Source organism: Micromys minutus (genome assembly GCF_963924665.1).
Source record: "Micromys minutus genome assembly, chromosome: X".
NCBI lineage: Eukaryota > Metazoa > Chordata > Mammalia > Rodentia > Muridae > Micromys > Micromys minutus.
Window position 1 is genome coordinate 84,221,507 of NC_137970.1, and position 14,510 is coordinate 84,236,016.

A 14,510-nucleotide genomic window follows, 5' to 3' on the forward strand; every position below is an offset into this window, starting at 1 on the left:
GTCACTAATTCAATGCAAACTCCTGCCCCCTTGAACACAACTAAAAGAATGAGTAAAGGATGCGCTAATTAGCTTCCTAATCTGGAAGGTTTTAATTGAACTTTTCTATAGCAACCTTCATCAAAGTTTCCAGGACAACTTCATAAAAGATGTCAAGTCTGGCCCATATTTGTATCGCCTTAAAATACTTCTTGATACACAGAAAGCTGATTTTTCTCCAGTGCTGTTCACACTCAGGCCACTGCGTTTTCTGATGTCAGCAATCCCCTTCCCACAAATATTCCAAGTATGCACCACCGTCCTTCTCCTTTCAATTATGTGGTTTCTCTGCTCTTTTCCTGATTGAGACCAGGCCTCTCGGATAATGAGAAGCATGTGTTGGGGAAGAAGAAAAAAAAACACTCCTAAAAAATACATACATCAGTTTCATCTGCATCATACATGGGGGGTGGGCAATCACTTGTTCCTATCAAAGGTATCAAAAATGTGAAGTTTATTAAGGGATATTAGAAGATAAGCATCAGTGTGTGTAAAGGGAATCGGTTATTGTAATCTAAAGCACCACCAATAAATATTAGGGAGATACCCAAATCCACTCTTTCTAGCTTGGCCACATTTATATTTAATGTTATCTTAATGTTGCCTTTAGGGGTATTTAAATTCTGACATACACATGGAAATGAGCCACGAATTGTACAACAGCAAGCATAAATATTCCATCATTAATAAAATCCAGCTGTGCACAAAACACAAGAGCCGGGTTTTAGTCACTGGCTATCAGTAGTATTTATATTTGTCACATGCAAATATTACTCAAAACTTTTCTCCCTGAAAACACGGACCGATCCACACTAACATTCCTCTAACATCTGAAGGTACTTTCAAGACTTCACTGGTCACTTGGGTACATCCCAACTAATGTCTTTCCCAAACTGTCTTTCCTCACCCTCACAGTCACTACAGTCCTTTTAATTTTTGCCTCAACCTATCACAGAATATAAAAATATTTAATGATTTCGGAAAAGGCTGAAAGGGTCAGTAACAAAAAGTTAGGGTCAATCTTAATTATAGTCAGTAAAGCAATAGGGCACCAAAGGGCTCTGTATGTTATAAGAGAGCAAAAGCTCATTAAACATGAACACCTGCTCAGGACCCTATAATAAGCCTTCTCTGCTATCATACAAACACCTTTCATCCAATGACCTCAAAGCATGTGCCCAATATGAAGCATGCCTAAACACCTCTGTGAAGTATTAATATCCTCGCTTCCCAGAAGGGTAACTGAAGCTTAGAGCAGCTAATTCAGCCACCCTTGGTCACATGGCAAGTCACTGAGGGGCTGGGTGAAGAATCCCACATCCTAGGTTCAAGTAACACAGACTAATAGCATTTCAGATAGCCAGAGGAAGAGTGAAAGTGACTTCACAAATTTTAAGTAAATCTGCAGAGATAGATAGATAGATAGATAGATATTTGCATTAAAAACTACTACCATATAGACCCACCTGCAATTTTCCTCCAGGAGCCCAAGGTATGAAGAATATTCCTGTATTTTACTTGGAAATTTATATGTGCTACAGACTTAAATTTTAGTATTTATATTTTGGCTGTAGAAATTTCATTGAATTTGTGGAGAAATATTAGTTTACCAGTTATCAAAAATCAGACATCACACAGACTATATTTTATTTATTAAAGGAAAATTAAAGGTCCACAAAACTTAAGATTCCCTATGTAAAGTTCTGAGATAAAAGAACCCTTTGTGTGTGGACCACACTACTATACCTATGTACTGTGTATTTCATTGCCTACAAAATCGTTTCTTTGCTGTTTCTTATTTCCCCAGTCTGGCAAACATTATTTTTGAAACTAATCAAGTATAGGTAGGCCTTCCTGGTCCCCCTTTCTCATTCTGGACCCTTCACAGCCCATCCGAATGTATACTATGCTAATGAAATATCAGTGACTCAGCAATTTAAAAATAACTTCCAATCAATTAGAGAAAGAAACAGTGGGTTCAAGTTTGGTTTTTTCTTCATGTGGAAGACTAAGAGGAGGCCACAAGAATAGTATTAACAGGCTTGTTACATACATTAAACCACCTCTAAGTCAGGCAATGATTAGAGCTCACTGCAAACTATCTGTGCCTGCTGGCATGCCAGGAACAACACGTATGAGATTCTTGATGTGCAGTCATTGGTTCATACTCCATTATTCTCTACCAGTTTACGAAGCTTTGTCTCCGATGAGCTCTTACTGAAAAGGAATATTACCTACTCTTATGACCCAAAGTATGGAAGATTCACACTCGTAGAGGGACCGGGATTCTTGAAGTTTCGTAGAGACTCTTGGGCTTATTATTTGATACTGCTAAAATATAAAGTGCATTTCTGTAGATATGTTATTACAATTATTACTGATCCCCCAACCCACTCATACACACAGGATGAGTACGGGATCGTGTTTGTCATAACTGTCACACCTCACTCTGATAGCAGTCCTTCAAAGGAACTCCAGATAAATGAGGCCTCAAACGACAAGCATAAACTTTTGAAAACTTATCAAAATCACCCTGCCCAGTCTCCACAATTTACAGTGGAGGAAATGTGCCTAAAGCCCAGGTTCCTCACTAGTAGGCTCACCTAGAAAGCCTATTATAGATTCTTACATGTAAAATGGTAGTAATGGTCATTGTTTGCTAAAAGAAAAAAAAATAATCTAGGTTCTTGTGTTAGTCAAATCTAATAAATGGAAATAAAATATCTTACCAAAATAAGGTAAATTTTGTTTCTAGAAAATAATGGTAAATCCTTTCTACAAGCATGTGTGGGCTAAATCTAATGTGGCCAGCATTATTATAAGCCAAAATGACATAGACAATTAACTCTATCCCATATAACAAAAGGCTTTAAAGCCCAATAATAGTCTCATTTAGTTCAAGAAATAATCAACACAGCCAATGCTAATGTAGTCCTTTATGCAACAAATATGTTCCCAAGAAAGCCCAGATATAGTGAGTATTTTTTTAAACCTATGAAGCAATGGTTTAAAGACACTAAGAAAGCTAGTTCTGTTCAAGAACTTTTGCTTTTATAAGGCAAATGACGTTCTACTTTCTTTTCTTTCTTTTTTCTTTTTTGTTCAGATTGTGTGTGTTGTACGTGGAAGGGGCAGCTTCCTTAAAAAGGGTCAGAAGCCCACCATGGAGGCGAGTGCTTCAGTATTCCGGCCTGTTTAATACCCCCTTCGTTCCTGCAGCTAAATTCTAACCTTTGACTTGGGGGTGGAAACCTAGATTTTGGACCGAAGTCCACAAAAGGAGAGAAGGAATGAAAAGTAAGTAATGCTAAAGACAACACATCATAGTAAAACACTAACAAAAATTCCTGGGGACAGGAAATCAATAGATCACAATTCTAAACAAATTGGTTTAGTCCCCAGCTAATTAACTTGTCATGCCGATCTCTAAACCCATGGAATCTATGGGAGAAAGAGGTGATGTAATAGAAGATTTGGAAACATTTACCATCCTAAAAGGTTAGGCCCCGACCACACACACCTCTCTCCACCCCTTTCAGTGGGTTTAAGCTGGGCTTAATGGGTGCAAAGGACAATTTCTACCAGACAGTCCTGAAGAATAGACTGTTCTCATGCATTCCAAATGTTCAGTCTCCATGGAGGAGGCTACCTGGCCACAAGCATTTCCCAAGAGGGAATATATCCTCTATTCCCCTCACTGGTAACACTGCCTCTGTCCCAAACAAAACAAAACTGCTAACTATCCTGAGAACTTGGTGGGGGGTGTGATTTTTCTGGGATAAAGGAAAAGAAATGTTATGAGGGGAGCAGGAGGCTGTGGGAAACTCTTCCTGTCTCCAAATGGAAAATAAGCCTAAAAACTGGATCAAAAGAAGAAGGGAGTTGGGGGGGAAGGGCTGCTTAATTACAAAGACACCCTTTTAAAGAAGGCACAGGCCCTGGGAGAGAGCTCTTAGGAGAGGCCCAGAAGCAGATGTACCCACTTACAATGCTGGCAACTCAATGGGACCTCAAAGTCAAAGTACCCATCCCTCTATCTTCCAACTAGTTCATTCTCAAAAGCGTTCGAAAGTCCAGTTCATTCTATACAAAAGTAGAGGAAAATGGACCTCTGAAAATGCCTCAGTTATGTATTAGTCTATTAAACGTTGCTTCATAAATTTAAAAACATTACATTTAATTCTTCACATCTCAATGACAAATATGAACTGCTAAAATCTCTAAACTATTTTTTTGTCAAGTAAAAGGATTCAGGGTGTCAGTGTAAAACTTACTGTATGTACAGGTGGAGTTACAGGGTTACTTTGTACCTAGTCTGTGAAGTAGAAAGAAAATTAACTTTCCAGTTTACAGAGACACAAACGTTTTCTGAAGGACCAAGGAGCTTGAAGTATGATGCAGCGCCAGAAAGGGCCCATAAACGATGGCAGACAACCCTGTACAGAATAGCTGGGACCTGAGTTATCTTCTGTAAATAGATGCACGAACTCTACAACCACCTGGCTATGAAAACGTCCCAGGCCTGTTTTAAAATGTAGTTTGGTCAGGCCAGCTTTTCCCTCCCAGCTGATCTGAAACATGATAGGCTTTAAAATTGTCACTATGTTACATCGTAGCATTCCTTCTCTACCACCTGACCGACCACCCCCAACCCCTTCCTGCATCTTTAGCAGCCCCCCTGTTAAAAACCAACCAAAGATATGATGTAAATATGTAAATTATTTATTCAGGATATTTTGGGAACAAGTCTTTCAGTCCAACTAGTCTAAAAGCCTGTGGCACTTACCCAAAGTGATGAGAGGTAGGAGACAGGTAAAAATTTACCCCTTCTCCAAAATGGCATTTCTGACTTTTTTTTTAAGCTTTTGAAAGAAGGTACTGAAAGGTCTGAGGTAGTTTTCCGAAGCTGGCCTGAGGAAGAACAGGTTTCACAAGGCCAAACCCAAGAAGAGTTACCTATATCCTTAGCCCTTCGTCACTAAAGATTATGATTGATTATCTTTCTTCTAAACGAGAGGAAAAGAGTTCTAAGTTTTAAATTGTCTCCCCACATTTGGAGGCAAGGGGCATTAACTGAAAAAGCATTCAAATCTTTCCCTTTCATCTTTCATTAATCTGTATTCTGTCCCTTGCTGCAAATTATTAGCATATTATGATTTATTAGCGGCAATCATCAGGGACTGCTTGCTGTCTATAAAAATCTGTCATTCTCCCTCTTCCTTTTCCTTCTTTTCAACTTCATCTATCTATGAAGAAGATGGTATTGCTCTTGATGAACAAAAGTACCGAAGCTGGGGCTCGAACCTTAAATCAACCACCTTCGTGATGTTGCACAACTACTTATTAAAATTTTCTGACCTTATGAAGCAAATAACGGCAATCTCTGCCTGCGGGGTCTCACCACTACCACCACTACACATGCGTGCAGAAATCCAATAGTTGTGTGGCACCTTACTTCCACATTTTAAAACTTAAAGAATTCGTGGCCTTGGGGTCAGGGAGGGTGAGCTCCCAACCCAAGCCTAAGTAACTAGGAGAAAGCCATGTAACTAGCCGAGATAAGAGCATTTCCTCAAGCCTGACTGAAGTTAGACCCAGAAGTCCACAACTTAGTTGCTGGACTGTGTTAGACCCGGAGTCCATAACTTAGTTGCCCAGCTGAAGTTAGACCCCCGGAGTCCCTGACTCTGTTGCAGAACTGAAGTTAGACACCGGAGTCCCTAACTCAGTTGAGGAACTGACATTAGACCCCCGGAGTCCCTAACTCAGACCTCCGGAAGTCCCTAACTCAGTTGCGGGACCAAAGTTAGACCCCCGGAGTCCCTAACTCAGTTGCGGGACTGAAATTAGACCCCCGGAGTCCCTAACTCAGTTGCGGGACAGAAATTAGACCCCCGGAGTCCTTAACTTAGTTGCAGGACCGAAATTAGACCTGCGGAGTCCCTAATTCAATTGTGGGACTGAAATTAGGACGCCGGAGTCCCTAACTCCGTTGCAGGACCAAAGTTAGACCCCCGGAGTCACTACCTCGGTTGCTGGACTGAAATTAGACCTCCGGAGTCCCTAACTCAGTTGCTGGACTGAAATTAGACCCCCGGAGTCCCTAACTCAGTTGCGGGACCGAAATTAGACCCCCGGAGTTCCTAACTCAGTTGCAGGACTGAAATTAGGACATCGGAGTCCCTAACTCAGTTGCGGGACTGAAATTAGACCCCCGGAGTCCTTAACTTAGTTGCAGGACCGAAATTAGACCCCCAGAGTCCCTAACTCAGTTGCGGGACCGAAATTAGACCCCCGGAGTTCCTAACTCAGTTGCAGGACTGAAATTAGGACATCGGAGTCCCTACCTCAGTTGCGGGACTGAAATTAGACCCCCGGAGTCCCTAACTCAGTTGCGGGACTGAAATTAGACCCCCGGAGTCCCTAACTCAGTTGCGAGACTGAAATTAGGACGCCGGAGTTCCTAACTCCGTTGCGGGACCAAAGTTAGACCCCCGGAGTCCCTAGCTCAGTTGCAGGACTGAAATTAGACCCCCGGAGTCCCTAACTCAGTTGCGGGACTGAAATTAGGACGCCGGAGTTCCTAACTCCGTTGCGGGACCAGAGTTAGACCCCCAGAGTCCCTACCTCAGTTGCGGGACTGAAATTAGACCCCCGGAGTCCCTAATTTAGTTGCGGGACTGAAGGTAGACCTCTGAGTGCCTAACTTAGTTAAGTCTTTAGTTCCTTAAGGGATCAAATCAATAAGGACCTACAAGAACCCGGGGAGGAAGTAAAGTAGCACCAAAGCAATGGTACCCCTTCCAGCATCTCCTCCTTAAAGTAGGACAGGAATTCATACTTTTAAACTGTGTTAAGTAAACTTCTTGCACATCTCAGAAAACTAGACGCCAATTTCAAAAATAGTAGAAAATGTAGGCAACTCCACAGGCACATACAACCACCTACTCACAAATAAGGGCATAATCAAATTCACAAAACCATAGATTACTGCCCCAGTTCCCCGCAAAAGTATGGACGCTTCTCCTACCTCTTGAAGCAAGGAAGACAAGGTGGGGACTCTGCAGGCTCAAGCGGTTTTGGGTCCCGGGCCGAAGGCCAGGGATGGGTAGGGAGGAAGCCCTAGGTCCCGGCTACTCCCCACCTCGCTGCTCACTCTGGTCTCTCCTTGGTGGCACTGGACGAGCAGGATACCGGGCCAGAGGGTGGAGCAGCGGATGGTGAGAGGCGAGATAGGCTGGAGGTGGTGGTAGTGGGGGAAGGCGATGAGAACTAAGGGAAGGAACGAAAGAGAAGGGAGACGGAGGGGTAATTTCAGGGGTCTACCAGCGAACGCAGCCAGAAAGCTCCTCGGAAGGAAGGGGCGTGACTGCGATGAAGGCAGCTCCTGAGAGAAGGATGAGAGGTAGAAGCAGGGAACGCACGGTGGCTTTTCTTCTGGCGGTGAGCAGCTAGGACCGCCCACAAGAAGGGGGGTGGAAGATGGAATGGGCAGGGCTGAGGGCGGGGCCAGCAGGGCGGGAGGCAGGAGTGAGGCCCGCCGGACCCTGGAGAAGGGGGAGGAGGCGGCGCCCCAGGAGGCCAGGCGGCCTTCGGGCGGGGAACTTTCAAACAATTGATCTGCTACGTTGGCTAGGATCTGGAGTCTGGGAGAGATCTGGGGATAAGGCGCAGGCTCTCCCGTCCTCCCACGCGGCGAACTCTACTGGGTGACGGTAGTTCCTATGGTGTGTACTGGAATTAAAGCGGGAGAAAGAAAGGCACGGGGTTTGTCTTTTGGTTTTGTATATTTGTTTGTTTGGTTGTTTTTTTTTTTCAAATACTTTAATAATCCACAGCAGCAGAGTAGCAGAGACGCGTGGGAGAGTCAGCGCAGCTCCCAGCCCCATGTCGGGAGGAAAAAAAAAAACATAAAAATGCATTTAAAAAAAAAAAAAAACAGCGCGGAATCAAAGCTTCACAAAATTCAGGAACAGCTCTCCTTCGTCTTTAACCCCCATTGTTTCCTTTGAGCAGCTAGTCAACCACCCAAGGTAAAACCCACAAAATCTCCCTTTTTGTTCCGTCACGCTGCCCCACTAGCCTCATCGTTTTTACACCTTCTTTCCAAGTCTCTTGTCCGAAATCTCTAGAAGGATCCATACCCCCCTCCTGGAGGTCGGTCACTAGGCCGCCAAGGGATGGGCGGGGACTCAGGAAAAGTTCCACCTCTTGGCCAGGCTGGGTGTGCTTGCTTTGGCAGAGCCAGCTCGGAGTAAGAACCTCCCACTATTCTTTTACACCTACTTATTGGCCAGTCAAGCCTGCTATTGGGCTACGATTGGTCTTTTCAGTTGCCAATCCTATCCTTTGATCCCACCTGCTTTTAAAATGATTAAAACTAAACAAGAGACTATTGTGTAGCTCCCTGTTCTCCCCAGCTTCTGCTGGGGATAGATGAGATGCTTGACTTCTCAATCTCATGAAAGGGTGCGACAGATATAACTTATATATTTAAAGCATTGCCCAAATCTGGAAATCGGTAACTATTCCCTCTTAGTTCATAAAAGCAGGAAAGGAAAAATACATGAAGTATCATTGGGGTGCCCACATTTCCTGCCAGTGAAAAATTGATATTGCTTAAGGACAGGGAGAGTTGAACACTACAGTATCTCAGGACGCGGAGTAGGGGTTGGAACCTGCAGTTTACCATCTAGGTAAATGAAAACAAACAGTAAAAGGGAGCAAACTAACAAGAAAGTTGGGACCAAAGGAAGAATTCACTGTGGGCTGTGTGACTTTTAGAGGACTTTCCTTTCTCAGCCTTAACTTTCTTGTCTGTAAGTAAATGCTGTAAATCGTGTACAACATTATAATTGGCACCGACGTGAAAGTAAAATGAAATGTGTGCACAGGCTCCCTAAGTCACTTCCCACTTGGGTAACACACACACAGCAGAGATTCTAACATGTAACTGGATTTGAGAGTCTGATCTCCCGCTCATCTGCTGGAAGCATTTATATCCATGATTGTAGACGTTCTGTGGTTTTACTGAGAAAAGGCAACTCTTTTCCTATAATTTTGAGAGTGAATATGAACTTGGCCCCCCGGCGCTAAAATAATAAATTATCCCCTCTTCTAATCTTGACTCTCTGTCAAGCAGTTTTTACAGTTTCACCACCACCAAGTCCTATTGTGGTGCTGAAGGCGGAGGAAAACACACTGTGTATCACCAAAGTGAAAATGTTTTGAATTGGAAACAAGTGTAAAGGCTCCCATTAGTTCAGAGTTGTTATAAGGAACCCATGCTGATGAAGGAGGCACATCCAATCCTAGGCTAACAAATTGGGAGCCTTAAGAGTTACCATTGATCAAGGCAACCCAAGGAAGGTAAGGTCAGAAGAAAGATTGTCTCATGATAAATGTGGTCTTCAAGTATCCCTCTGGTTATAGGAAAGGTGGGTGACTTGCTGCAGAGTGTACAGTATGTCCTACTAGCTCTTGAATCAGAAGCTAAGATCCTCACAAAATGGATTCTAAGTCTGATTCACTCTATGTGTGAGGTTAGTCAGGTGATTCCCCCCACTCATGGGCAGGTGACATGGTTTAAGCAGAAACCTAGAAACATCTACCTTGGGAGGTTGTTTTGTATTTAGAAGGATTCCTCCTGACCATCACCACATGAGGAAACTTGTTTCCATAACGCTGCTGTTTACATGAAAAGAAGTAAAGTATACAGTTCTAAAGAGGAAAGCTGAACAATAAAGAATGAGTCCAGGGCTGGAGAAATGGCTCAAAGGTTAAAAGGCTGCTCTTCCAGAGGACCTGAATTCAACTCAACTCGCAGCAACCACATGGTGGCTCACAACCATCTGTAATGGGATCTGATGCCCTCTTGTGTCTGAAGACAGCGAAAGTGTACTCATACATAAAATAAATCTTAAAAAACAAATGAATCCAGTGGTGAGCTCTTCATTTGGTCTCCTATAAGTGAGGCTAACACAGCATACCTTGAATTTGTCTAGTCAATGAGGTGCCTCAGATGTCCTTTCCTATTAGGAAAACTACTTTTACTACCTCTTTGTTCATAAATCATCGAAAATACTTTCACTCAGTTCACTATTAAGAGGGCCCTTGCCAGTCTTGAGTTTCCACGGAAAATGAAATTGCAGTAGCAAAAGCCTAAGGGATTCAGTGTGATATGCTTGTTCATAATATTCGAAGTTGCCTCCAAAATCACTTTCAAAATGCCTTCCCCGAAGCTATTGGAGCCAATAACTGTGAACCTTGGATATGACTCTCCAACCAGCTGAAAATATGATGGTGAATCAGGTGATGAGTGAGTCACCTTTGTCTTAGCCTGTGGCAAACAACAGGGTTTTTAGGTAATTCTGTTTTCTTCAGGGGGTCTTCCAAGTGTCTTAAGTTCTTAGGTGTTCCTTCTGTCCTGCCATGCAAGAAGACTTCTTCTGTGTTTTTACCCTGAAAACCTTTCAGCTTGTTTAAATTGAGTTTGAATTTATAAAGCTCTGAAATGCCTGTTTCTACTTAAAAGGGAGGGAAAGGACAACATCAACAAACTTAGACCGAAGTGCTATTACGGATAGGACTTTAAAAAAAAAAAACAAAAGGGACGTGACTCTCGGCTCCTGCCTTTCAGCATATACACGTAAAAAGACAACTAACAGGCGTATGCTAAGTGCTAAATGAAAGGCATTGACAGTAAAAGCTGTGGAAGTGGAGAGCAGGGAGTAAAAACAAGTTTCAGAGAGTGAGTTTATACAGCAAACTATGCCACACACATTTAACTAATCCCCGCAGCATCCCTATGTCTTCAAGACTTGCCTATAAAATATGGAAAGCCCTCTGGGGGATACCAGGAGAATTAGCCACTAGCTGTAAAACACCTGTGTAAAGACACTTGGTTACTAAAGTACTACATATTAAAACTATCGCATTAGGTGGGGGAAAAAAAGACTTTTTCATCTGCCTAAAGAGTCATCAGGCCATACTATGGATACTGCCTGACCTTCATCATAACGTGAAATCACTACTTTGGTGTTCAAAATCTGTGCTATAAAAAGAGTCTATTAAAAAGAAATATCTGCCTTGAAAATATTACATGAGAGGAAATGAAGCAGCCACAAAGGGACAAATGCATGGTTCTACTTATATGATGGGCCTTCAGGATATATGTTCCTAAGCCAAACAAAGAGGACAGAAGTGCAGGTGTGCTCTGGAAGGCAGTGCTTCGGGGCAAGAGTTTCCGGTTAGAAGAAGGAAGAAGGTGGGGCATAGATCATAGTGATGCTCACAGAATCTGTAACTTCAAGAGTCCTTAAAGTCATTATGATGGTGGACACCATCAAGAATAGAAAATAGGAGTCATGTAAAAGGGGCATCTGGAGAGCTACCCACAAACCCATGCCGTCAGGACTCCTAACATCTCAAGAGAAATAAGGGCCTGACAGAAGTTTTCATTTCTAAAATTTTGTCAACTAATGAACGTCTTAATGAAAAGTCTGGTTTTCATTGTGACTCTTTCCTGACCTACTGGTCAAGCAGAAAGGAAAGTGAGGTGGACTGCCTATCCCTCAACGCCATAGAACCACAGTTCTTTGTGCTGAAGGATGGTCTCCTTCATCCACGACGTAACTAGGCATGCAAAATGAGCACATCCTCCTCTAAGTGCCCTGTGAACAGCCAGATCTTGTTTAAACGCATCTAAGAACAAGAGCAGAAGTATGCACATACACTAAAGCAAATAAATCCTATGTATTTATGCCATTAAAGAAAGTTCTGCCCCTTTCTCCCTACAAGCCCCGGTGGGGGGGGGGGGATCCCTACAGCCATATAAGAAAAATGCTAAAAATCTGCCTTCACTAGGAAGCTCCCTAAGGCTTAGGTTCCAGTTGATTTCTGAGTATCCCATCCCTGATCATACAGATGCCAGTAGACCAGGAAAAACAAAAAGCCTTATGTGAACAGGACAGGAACCAAAGAGGATACACACACAAAGCAGGGAATTTCAAACTCCTATTTTTTGGACCCTCCTCCTCTTCCCAGATACACACACACACACACACACACACACACACACACACACACACACACACTCCAGACACAGGAAGTTTGAAGCCTGATCCATGTGTGGAAAACAGCAATGTGGGAATTCAGGAAACAACACCAGAACTCTGTGCTCCAAGGCCGAGACCTGCTCAGCATTTGAGAGCCAAGTTACTCCTGGGGTACTTGTGAGCCTCAGGATTTTGGAAGTAAATCAACTGTAGGAAAATAAAACTGCCTGCAAGTCTATTTCCCAAGTACCTCCTAGGGTCCTGTTTGACTAACCTGGGTTTGCCTCTTTATGATTTATGCAGGGCTTCACTTCAGTTTAACTAAATACCATATCTCCTCCAGCAGTTTGGAATTCTGCAAAAGTCCAGGCTGACCATACCTCAAAGTTGGGTTTGCTTGTAAATTCCTAGGTTATTAGACCAAGAGGGATGTGTGGTGTATGAAAAGCACACGGTAAAGCCTGCACTGCCAGAGGTGGTGGGCTGTAAGGGGGGTTACTCTTGGAGTTAGTGATTAAAAAAATCTAGGCAAGTGAGTCAGAGGGAAGTCAAACAGCTGAGCCAGTAAGTGAGTTAAATGTACCGAATTAGCAGGAAGTTCATCCTCTGACATTACCCTTTGCAAATAAACTCTTGATTGATGCTGCATTCTGTTTTTGCAGTTACCAGAGTGTGTGAGACTAGTTATCCCAGCTGGAGGCAAATAATGCTAAGGCTGGAGGCAAGATTTATCTTCCTTGGCTTGCTGCTTTACTTTTGGAACTTTAAGGAAGGCTGCTGGTCAATGCCACACCAGTGTGATTTAAAACAGGCCTACTTTGCAGGCCTCAATCAGCCTTTTTTTTTCAGGTCTGCCACTGTCCTGTGAAATTCACACAGGAAGACCATTGTTAAGGTATAAATACCTAACCTAGGAAGGGTTAAATAGTAAGCCATAATTGTAAGCTCCGGTGGAAAAGGTATAGCGATTTTCTCTAGTCACCCAAGCCTGGATTCCAACACAGAGCCACGATTTAATGAGGAGGTAAATTAATTAATCAGCATGGACTTCAACTTCCTCATCTTTAAAACCAGGGCAAATTCTTTGCCATAAGGAATTGTTGTGAGGATTAAGTGAACAGAGGTCCTGGCCCGAAGCCTGATATGCAGCCATAAAGCATTCCAGGAGGCAGGATGATGGACTTGGCCTGGCTCTTTCAGGAACTAAGAGCTCCTAGATGTTAGGCTCATCTCATTCACTCTTATCAGCAGAGTAGGCGGATGTTTCAACAACCCAAAGATGCCTTTTCCGTTGTTTTTGTTACACTGTTCCCTATCTGTGTAACTTTGGGAAAGAATTGGGTTCTCATTCTAAACTATGGGTACCAGGCCGGGGGAAATGGCTCTGTTAACAGCACCTACTGAACATGTATTAGGACCTGAGTTTGTACTCTTCCCCTCAAACCCATGTCAAACTAAATATGCAGCATGCATCTGTAACTCTGGCACACTTAAAGTGGGATAAAAGAAAATAATTTGGGCTCTCACATACCACACCCACAATAGCAAGTATATGCACACACAAAATAAAATAATATGAGCTAGGTATGATGATACACTCCTAGTCAGGGGATGTTGCATGTATATGATTTCAAGACCAACTTTGTCTACAAGTAGAATTCCAGGTCATCCAAGGCTATATGTATACTTAGACCTTGCCTCAAGCAAACAAACAAAACAAAATAAAATAAAAATACCATGAAGTATAGATACCATATATGAGAGGATTGTGGCAAGGACAAAATGATATGTATATGCAAATATTAGTTCACACAGCTGTTTGTAATGTTCTAAGTGTTGGCACACATTTCTACAAGCTCTACAGTGTTTTGCCAGGACCTGAGTGAAAGAAGGGAGTCTTGAGAGAAAAAGGCTAGCTGGCATACTAGAACACTCATGCAGTTACTAAACTGGTGGTCCAGTGTGGGGTGAAGGAGACAACTTAATAAATGGAAGAAACAGAGATTTTTAACCACATGGAACTAGATTAGGATCCAGATAGCCAACTAATTTATGAAATTCAAAAGATCAATGTAATCTTTTACGATTCAGTTGCTAACTTCCTGCCTAATGTTGCATCCTGAAGCGATGTTGGAATGGAAGGTAAGTATTTGAGAATTTGTAAGCATTCATGGTTTCCTGGGATGGAGTAGTAATATTAGTAATATTAGTAATAACAGTACTACTATGTGTAATTTTACTTATTTATTCTATGTGTACGAGTGCTTGCATATAAGTCTGTGAATATGTATGCCTAGTACCCATAGAGGCCAGAAGAGGGTGTTGAATTCCTTTATCAGTTTTGAGCCTTGTGGGTGATGGGAATTGAACGTGGTTCCTCTAGAAAAGAAGTCAATGTTCTTAACCACCGAGCCA

At 42.7% G+C, this 14,510-nt stretch overlaps 1 protein-coding gene across 1 annotated transcript in view; it reads right to left on the minus strand.

The window, feature by feature from the left end:
- AMOT (angiomotin) overlaps positions 1–7,424 on the minus strand; it is a 57,749-nt gene extending 50,325 nt beyond the window's left edge. The window contains exon 1 of the mRNA XM_080909647.1: positions 7,070–7,424. The gene's annotated coding sequence lies outside the window, so the exon portion shown is untranslated. The remainder of the gene's footprint in view (positions 1–7,069) is intronic.
- Positions 7,425–14,510: the final 7,086 nt, after the last annotated feature.